Here is an 8,349-nt window from a genome sequence, read left to right as displayed (position 1 = left end):
CCCATACTAGACAGAGACCCTATTCTTAAAAAGATCTTCCCAGAGCCATCCATCCTAGCCTTCAAACAAGCACCGAACCTCGCCAACCTCATCACCAGAAGCAAACTTCCTCAACCCCAGAACACACCAAAAGGATCCAGACCGTGCCATGACAAGAAATGCAAAACCTGCCCACATGTCTCCACCACCCCCACAATTACTACACCCCACAACAGAGCCATCAGCATCCCAGGATCTTACAGTTGCACCTCCAGAAATGTAATATACCTCATCCAATGCACCAAATGCCCTGATGGAAAATACGTAGGAGAGACCAAACAACAACTGTGCACCAGAATGAATGCACACCAGAAATCCATCAAAGACAGAAATACCCAATTACCGGTGGGGGCACATTTCTCACAGGAGGGCCACTCTCTCTCCAATCTCTCAGTCCTCTCAAGGGAAATTTACACAACACATCCCAGAGACGAGCCTATGAGCTGCATTTCATCAACCTCCTGGATACTAGAGATCATGGACTAAACATAGACATTGGATTTTTGGTACATTATAATCTGCCTGGCAACTGACTCCCCAGCCCAGCCACTGGCTTCTTTACTTTTCATTCCATCCAGGAAGAGCACACACCAATTGCTGACACTTCCTTAGCCTGACGAAGGGTTTTTGAACCCGAAAGCTTGCTTAATAACTATTCTTCAACTATTTGGGTTTGTCTAATAAAAGATATCAAATTCACCCAAGGAACCTTGTCTGCCAGGTATAATAGGGGAACTCTAGAATTAATGATTTTATTTCTAACTTTTGGTTAGTTTACATTTTATAATTATTTCTGAGTCAGGACTTTTTAGGATGGATAAAGTATACATTCAAGACCTTCAATGTCTCAAAATACCTACTGACTTTCTGAGGTGGAGGGTTTTTTTTTTTCTTTTGATCTGTGGATTTTCATTTCTAATAACTGAGGTTACTGGAATGGAATTTTTCCTTGTTTGCATAAAAATGACCTTATTACTCTGGTGATAGTCTGGTGATGCCAGTTGACCTTGGATCATGGGCAACTGGTGCCACCTGAGTTGGGGGCGGGGGGCACATGCCCCCCCCCAGTGGCCAGTCAGGAACCGTCCCTCCATGGCTGATCTTGCCGACTGGGGGGGGGCAGGGGCATCCCTTGCGGTTGATCTTGCTGACCAGTAAGCATGAACGATGTTCCTGGAACTGCCAGCGGCGCTTCATCCCCGTGTACTCCCTACATGTTGCCACTGCCTTGGACGGTCACTCCATTCTCATTTGTCAGAAGTCTTGTCCCCATCTTCCAAAACTCAATGAAAGGAAGAAACCATGCTGCTGACGTGCTTGCTTTTGGCTTCAGAGAAACCTGTGCTGCTTCTGCATTCCTAGATGGTCACTAACATGCAGCTAGCTAGCAGATCTTCCTGTTAAACCTCAGAATCCTTTATGACCACCAGCTAAGCTTTTCAACCTTGTACTGGCTTTGTAAAGCTGAGTGAAACCACAAGAGTCTCAACAGCTATCCTATATAACCATTTTTTTGGTTTTGTTTTGTTTTGTTTTTCAGTTTTTATTTGAACAGGGACATGTCTACCTCAGCACTTTTGCATTTGTTTTTAACTCCAGCAGATGGCTAGTAGTCTGTGTTGAGGGGTCATGGGAGATGTGTCTACAGAAATGTATTTGGTTAGAATATATAACATATATTAAAGAATAATTCTTTATATACCTAAAAGAGACCAAAGTTAAACAACTTTTCTAAAAGATCACACAAGTTTCTAGGTTTTGAACCAGAGAAAATAAAAGCTAGTTTTGTAACCCACCTAGCATTGGTCTGGTAGGTGTCTAGGTTAGCTGCCATGTTAGTCTTTCTGCAACATGTGCCTGAACTGCAATACTTTCAGGAAATTTGACTCGTGAATCGATCATTTCTAATGAAAACCATTCTGAAATCCAGAATCCTTGAAAGCCTGATGTTGTGGGCGAGTGTTGGTCAACCTAATGACTGACCAGTTACCCATAATAGGTCTGTACTTCTCACATCAGTTGCTCATTTTCTGATTTATTTGACATCATCCCATTTGGACTTGCTTCTCATCTTTCAGTTGGGTATCCATAGTTCATCTTTTTTCCATGTCTTGGGGTTTAGATTTTCTGAAATCAGAACCATGCACTCTGTATACATTCGAGCCCTATTATAACACTCCCACAATTACAGGTTTCTTTTCTTAGAGTTTAGCAATTCAGACTGATGGAGACCCTTTGAAATCGCTTACTCATAAGAAAACCTGAATTTAGACAGAGCCTAAGCTTTGTGGTGGTCTTGTCAAGCTGGTTGTATGAAGAGTATTTTCACATTAACAGGGCTGAAGAAGCAGGATGTATATGCTACGCATATTTAATGTTCTAGAAATTGACACATGACGAGGAAAGAAAAAACTTGCGAATACCCAGTTTTTATATTGATATATATGTATCAATAAGGGGAGGGATTTTCCCGAAAATTATACTGGTACAATCCTTGCTGTATATGCAGTTACAGTGGTAACAATGGGACGTATTCCACTCCCCATATAAAATTAAGTTGTAGCAACACAAGCATATTTATAATACAATTGTAGCCATGCTGGAGGGGTTTTCCTCTTTTAAATCAACCATTATAATTAACTCTACCGGTACAATCTGTATTTTGAGAAGCCTTTTTAAGTGAATTCCAGGGCTTGTGGACACCTTCAGTTTGGTCTGAAAGAATCTTATACATGAGTGTACTCAAGATTGAATTTTTTGTCAAATGTATTGCTTTTTAATTCTTGTGCTGTTCAATAACTTATTCTTAGTCACTGTTCTTTATGAAAGTGAAAAGGGCCAAACAGTCTTCCTGATCTCTTTCCCATTGAAGTTGCGTGTAGATGATTCAAAGCCAGAAACTTGAATCTAGGCCTCTTAATGAATGACAGTGCAAGAGTAAGTTTGAAGCTCAAGCCCCGAAATTAAAAAACCTGCAGTTCCAGTCAGAATCCCAGGAAAGATCCCGAATGGAAAAAGGCCCTAGCTTGGTTTATATTAGAAATCTCAGGAAGCAGCCATTTTAGCCTAAGGAGAAGGAAATCCCAAAAGCTCAGTTGATCTCATGAAATTTCTTTTCACCATTTGGGCCTGACATAGAATGAGATTTTGCTACTATCAAAGTGGAACCCCAGCCTAAGAATTACTTGTGTCCTAACATCAGCCCATTAGAATGTCCATGGCATGGAATGACTAAGAGGACAAGTAGATTGCGGACAGCAATTAGCATTCCTATCCAATTATGTTAAATAACAACAGGGTGTGCGGGCCGGGAGCGGTCCGAGGTTCTCGGGGGCGCGTGGCGGACTGTGGCCAGCAGCCCTGGCACGCGGGTCGGGGAATGCAGGCCGGCGGGCTAGAATTAGGCACAGACGCTTAGCAGTTGATTAAAGATTTTTTTACTTACACCGAAGATGGTCGCGGTGCAGGCAGGAAAACTTGCTTGAGTTGCAGTTACAGACAGGAAACAAAACAAAACTCGAACCTGCAGGGCACGAGAGTACATCGTAAGGGGTTTTCAGCGACGGGAAGATGCAAAACACGAGAGTACGTCGCAATGGGTTTTCGGCGACGGGAAGATAAACCTGCAGGACTCAAACCCAGACAGAGCTCTGGATACACTCACACGAAGTTTGCTGGGCTCCATGGAACTTGTGCGCAGGGAAGGGTACGTCGAGGGATCAGGCGGCGACGGGGAGAGGCCAGAGGTTGATCAGACCCCTATAGCCTTCTTGAGGTATACGCTGGGTTCGATAGGCTCCGCAGCGCTTAGAGATCTTCACAAGATGTGAAGTCCTCCTCCTCCAGATGGTTGTGGAGTCCTCCAACTTGGGCAGAAACCGCTCAAGCCTCTTATACAGCTAGCAAGGCAATCGCTAGCCGCCACGTGGGAATAATTTAGAACTGGCCAATAGTGGGACACAAATTTGCATGCGGGTGGCAGGAACTCCTTTGCACCGTGCACTTCTCTTTGCAACTGAGAAATGCACCCTGCAAAGAAAGCTCCGAGTGGCGGGAAATAATTTAGCAGTGCCGAAGTGCACACACATCAAATCACACCCTAGGGTTGTGACACAGGGTAGCAGAGGCGGAATATGGACTGAATTCACATTTGCAAAGATATCCCTTTCACAACTCCAATAGCGGCAAAACTTTGCAAAAGGGGCATAAGAGTAAATGCATATCACACTCTAAAGCAGGGGTGCTCAACCTCTAGCTCATGGGCATAATTTGGCCCATGGAGCTATATCATTCAGCCTGTAGGTCCCCCCACAGATCCAGAAAATTGGCTTCAGGGGGGAGTGGCAGCATTAGTTGCTATGGTTTCCAAAGCCATAGCAATTAATTCTGCCACCGCTTCCCCCTTTGCTAGTTTTCTGGCCGCATGGGGAGCTCTGTGGGATGGATAACATGATCCTGTGCACAGGGCCAGGCCAATGTGCAGGGCTGGGTTGGTGCACGGGATTGTTCTGTGGCCAGATCCAATGCTCAGAGCCAGACTGGTGTGCCAGATCATACCCTCATACCAACCTTGTGCACTGACCCAACACTGGATCCAGCCCATAGACTAACCCCACTCGCAGTTTGTATTCTACTGCACTCATCCAGCTTGTAGGGCCAGAAGGTTGGGCATCACTACTCTAAGGAGCTTTGCCATGCTTGAATTGTGTAAAGAGCTTATGTATAAATGAGAATCAGGCCATAGCCCCTTTCCTGTGAATTTTTGTATTGAATGAATGGCATTGTTAGAGGTTTGCTTGTTCCATTTTTCTTACAAATATGTGATTTGAAACATTGTTTTCCATTTCAAGTGCTCTTCCCCCCTGCATTTGATTTTCAGTTTCTTACAGCTCATTGTTGCTTTTGTTCTAAACTCTGCCTGTGTGTTACAGATGATGATGCTGGAATAGTTTAAGAAATCTGATGTCCAGTACTTATTCACAAACTGGCTTTACTCCAAAGATGACCCGTTTCTTCTGATCATGATGCACCTTACTCATGTGAGAAAATGCTGCCATCTTGATAATGAACAGCTGCATTATGATTGTCTGCCCAGGGAATAACTGTCAACTGATAAAATACAGTGTGCTCATCTTGCACTGAATGGAAGTGGTTTTTACTCTTTTTCATCATGTAAAGCTGAACTTTCTTAGATTCCCTTTTGTCTGGAATGGTTTCAGCAGTTTCCATCAAGAGAATGTTCCAAGGGAAAAGCTAGTTCCCCAAACCAGATTTACAACAATCACCTTCTTACTCTTATTCAGTAAAGAAATGCTTAAATAAATTAGATAAAATAGCTTAACAGTGCTTTATATCCTTTCAGAGCATGGAAGTTGGACAATACAAATTGAAACTTTCAAGATATTTGAAAAATACATCAGAAAACCAGGAAATACACAAGGAAGGTAATACCTCCCCTTTCCCATTCTACGTACTCTTTCCTCTGTACTCTAAATGACAGGGAAGACAAAATCTACATTTCCAGGATATGCAGAAATAGCATCGCAAGCTTTAGGGATTTTATTACAAGTGTCACAATTCATAGTATTTTTATTAAGGCTGGTTCTAAACAGAGTCATTTGATTGCATGAAAACCTTAATTTTAATTAAAAGAATAACTACTAAAACTCAGCTGCAAAAAATGCTTAAAAAACATGAACACCAAAGGCTCAAAAACAAATAAAAAGAGCCCAAATGTTGTTATTTTAAAATGCTATTTATTTTGAACCAATGTAATTATTATCGGCCTGGATGCATGATTTTTGATAGCTGGATGCCAACAGTTATCTCCCACACTAAACATGTATAGATAACCTTCCTTCTGCCCTTGTAGAGAGTGTATCAGGAACAGGGGCAGGCACAGTCTTACCTACCCCATGGAAACCTGCCATTGTCTCTTCCACATTAGTGTCACAGTTTCAGCTCTGTGCTGATGTTTATATATTGTCACTGACTCTCACTATGCTTAGGATAGTAGTATTGACACTTTTGTAGTAGCTCAGGCTCACCCTACCTCATTGCAACAGCAGAAAGCTAAGGCACACCTGTATAATACAGAGAACACTTCTGCTACATGTTAAAAGTAGAGTACAGTTTATTGTACAGTTTATTGCCTAAGCCAAAACAAGAGCTCTTTCCTTTTTGCCCTTAGTTGGGCAAAACTCCTGTTGAACATTGCCTGAATAATGTGTCCAGTATTGGAACCATTATAGACTGCAAGTTTAGCACTTGCAGGTGTTCACAGCTGACAATATTGGGCATTTTACACGACATGGGGATTTAATTCTACCTAAATTGAAGCGGTGTTTTTTAAAAACCACCGCTTCAATTTAGGGCGAAGTAAACCTCCCTTGTTGCGTACACCTGTGTTGGAGACTGATCCTTACCTGCCTCTCCAGCAGCGGAGAGGGGAGAATGAGCTGCTGGCAGGCAGAGCAGTCCCTGAGCTGCGGGGGGATGGAGGGGAGGGGCTGGTGCTTCCCTCTGATGCAGCAGCGGCCGCCCCCCCCAACAGCAACTGCCTGCAGGAACCCAGTTCAGGCAGTCCCCAGGGTGGGCACCGAAGCCTCAGAGGGAAGCACCAGGCCCCTGCACAGCTCAGGCAGGCAGGCAGGCTCCAGGGGGAAAAAAAAAAGCCAGGCTTGCCGCTTTTTTTTTTTCTCCTTCTGTGGAGCCTACCATCCTGGGCTGCTGCCAGGCTGCCTGCACAAGTTGCCTGCACAGTCCCTGAGCTGCATGGAGCCTGGTTCTTCCCTCTGCGGCTGTAGGGTAGGAAACTAAAACTCCCCGGAGGTGTTTTACTTTGCAGCATCCCAAAGTCATTTGCTGCATCCCAAAGTAATTTAAGGCGCATTATGCTGCCAAATATGCTACAGCGGTTGGAATTAATGTGCAATACGCCACCGAACGTGCAAACATCAATGCCATTAAAGTGATGCAAAAGGCATTTAACCCACTTTAAATCCACTTTAAAGTGTTGTCTTCAAACGTCCAATGGATATTAGTTAAGAAACATACTCCGCTTTCCATCAGCAGATGTTGCAGTGGGTGGATAAAATATGATTTGTTTTTTAGGGAATTGAAAATGTCTTGATTTTTTTTTTCCATTTGGTTAATTATAAAATGATTCCTAAAACAGATAACTAATTTGGCCACTACATTTTAACAGGACAAAGGATAAAGAATGAAAATAAAGAGCAGGGATAAAAGGGAGGAAAAAATCTGCAAGGCATTTTTTACTCGTGTTTTATACTCTGTAGCTCATGCTGAAACCAGAAGAGAACATTTTTGTACAACTGGTTTTATAGGGTCATTTTCCATTTTAAAAAAGTTCAACATGTCAATAAGGATTTTAAGAAATGGTAAACTGATATTTATTATCAACAAAGACATTTAATAAAAATAGGAACATGTCTGAATTCTTAGACATGCAATGTTGCTAGTAATGAAAAATGTGGGTGGTTTTTAAATCAAATTATGTACTGGTCTCATTGAAGTTATTTGAAAAGGTTCATTGACTTCAATAACAGCAGGATGCAGCCATGAATATGGATATTTGTTGCAAGAAAAAGTTGCTTGGAATAATGACAAATAACTGTCAGGATCCTGTCCCAGATCCTCAATACATGGTCATGAGAAGATTGGTTCCTGTTACCTGTCATTTCATGTATATAGTCATTTCAGTCTCCCTCTTCACATGTTGTTAGACTGCGAACTGTAGGGGAAGGACTGAGTCTTCATCTTGTGTTTACTTCGAGAGTTTTACAATACATCTCTGATCCCGTTTAGAGCTTTTGCTTGTTGCCATAAAATACACATTATATAACAACAGTAATGTGCTAATTGTGGCAGTGTTACTTAAATTGGAAATATGGAAGCACCTCTATTTTTAGCAGTAGGAAATAATCCTCAGTACAAGCAGTGTTCTTACCAGATCTTTAGTGGCTGCTGTAGGAAGGTGCTGCGTTTTCTGACGTGGGAGTTGATCATGAGTTTTATCAGAGTTGAAAACAGTAGATCTTACCAAGCACTGGGTCATAGCAGATTTGTGTAAATAAGGAATAAGGAAGAAGAAGTGTCTGGGATGATATCTGTCATGCAGTTAGGGTCAACCGTACGTGCAATGGTGCTCTCAGTGAAATTTATTGTGTATCCCAATTAAGTAGTATCTTTCCCAGCCTTGCTTTCTGTGTCTTCTCTATCCTCATTACCTTTTCTCTCTCCTCACATTCCTTGGGCAATCTTTCTTTAGCTACTTGGTCTGTCTTTGTG

General features: G+C 42.4%; 1 long non-coding RNA gene across 1 annotated transcript in view; it reads left to right on the top strand.

Annotated features, from left to right (window-relative positions):
- LOC112551195 overlaps positions 1–8,349 on the top strand; it is a 54,003-nt gene that overhangs the window by 10,591 nt on the left and 35,063 nt on the right. Inside the window, exon 2 of the long non-coding RNA XR_003095413.1 lies at positions 5,402–5,483. This is a non-coding gene — a long non-coding RNA (uncharacterized LOC112551195). The remainder of the gene's footprint in view (positions 1–5,401; positions 5,484–8,349) is intronic.

The sequence above is a fragment of the Alligator sinensis genome, unplaced genomic scaffold (assembly GCF_000455745.1).
Source record: "Alligator sinensis unplaced genomic scaffold, ASM45574v1 scaffold521_1, whole genome shotgun sequence".
NCBI lineage: Eukaryota > Metazoa > Chordata > Crocodylia > Alligatoridae > Alligator > Alligator sinensis.
This window is presented reverse-complemented; position numbering and strand designations above follow the sequence as displayed.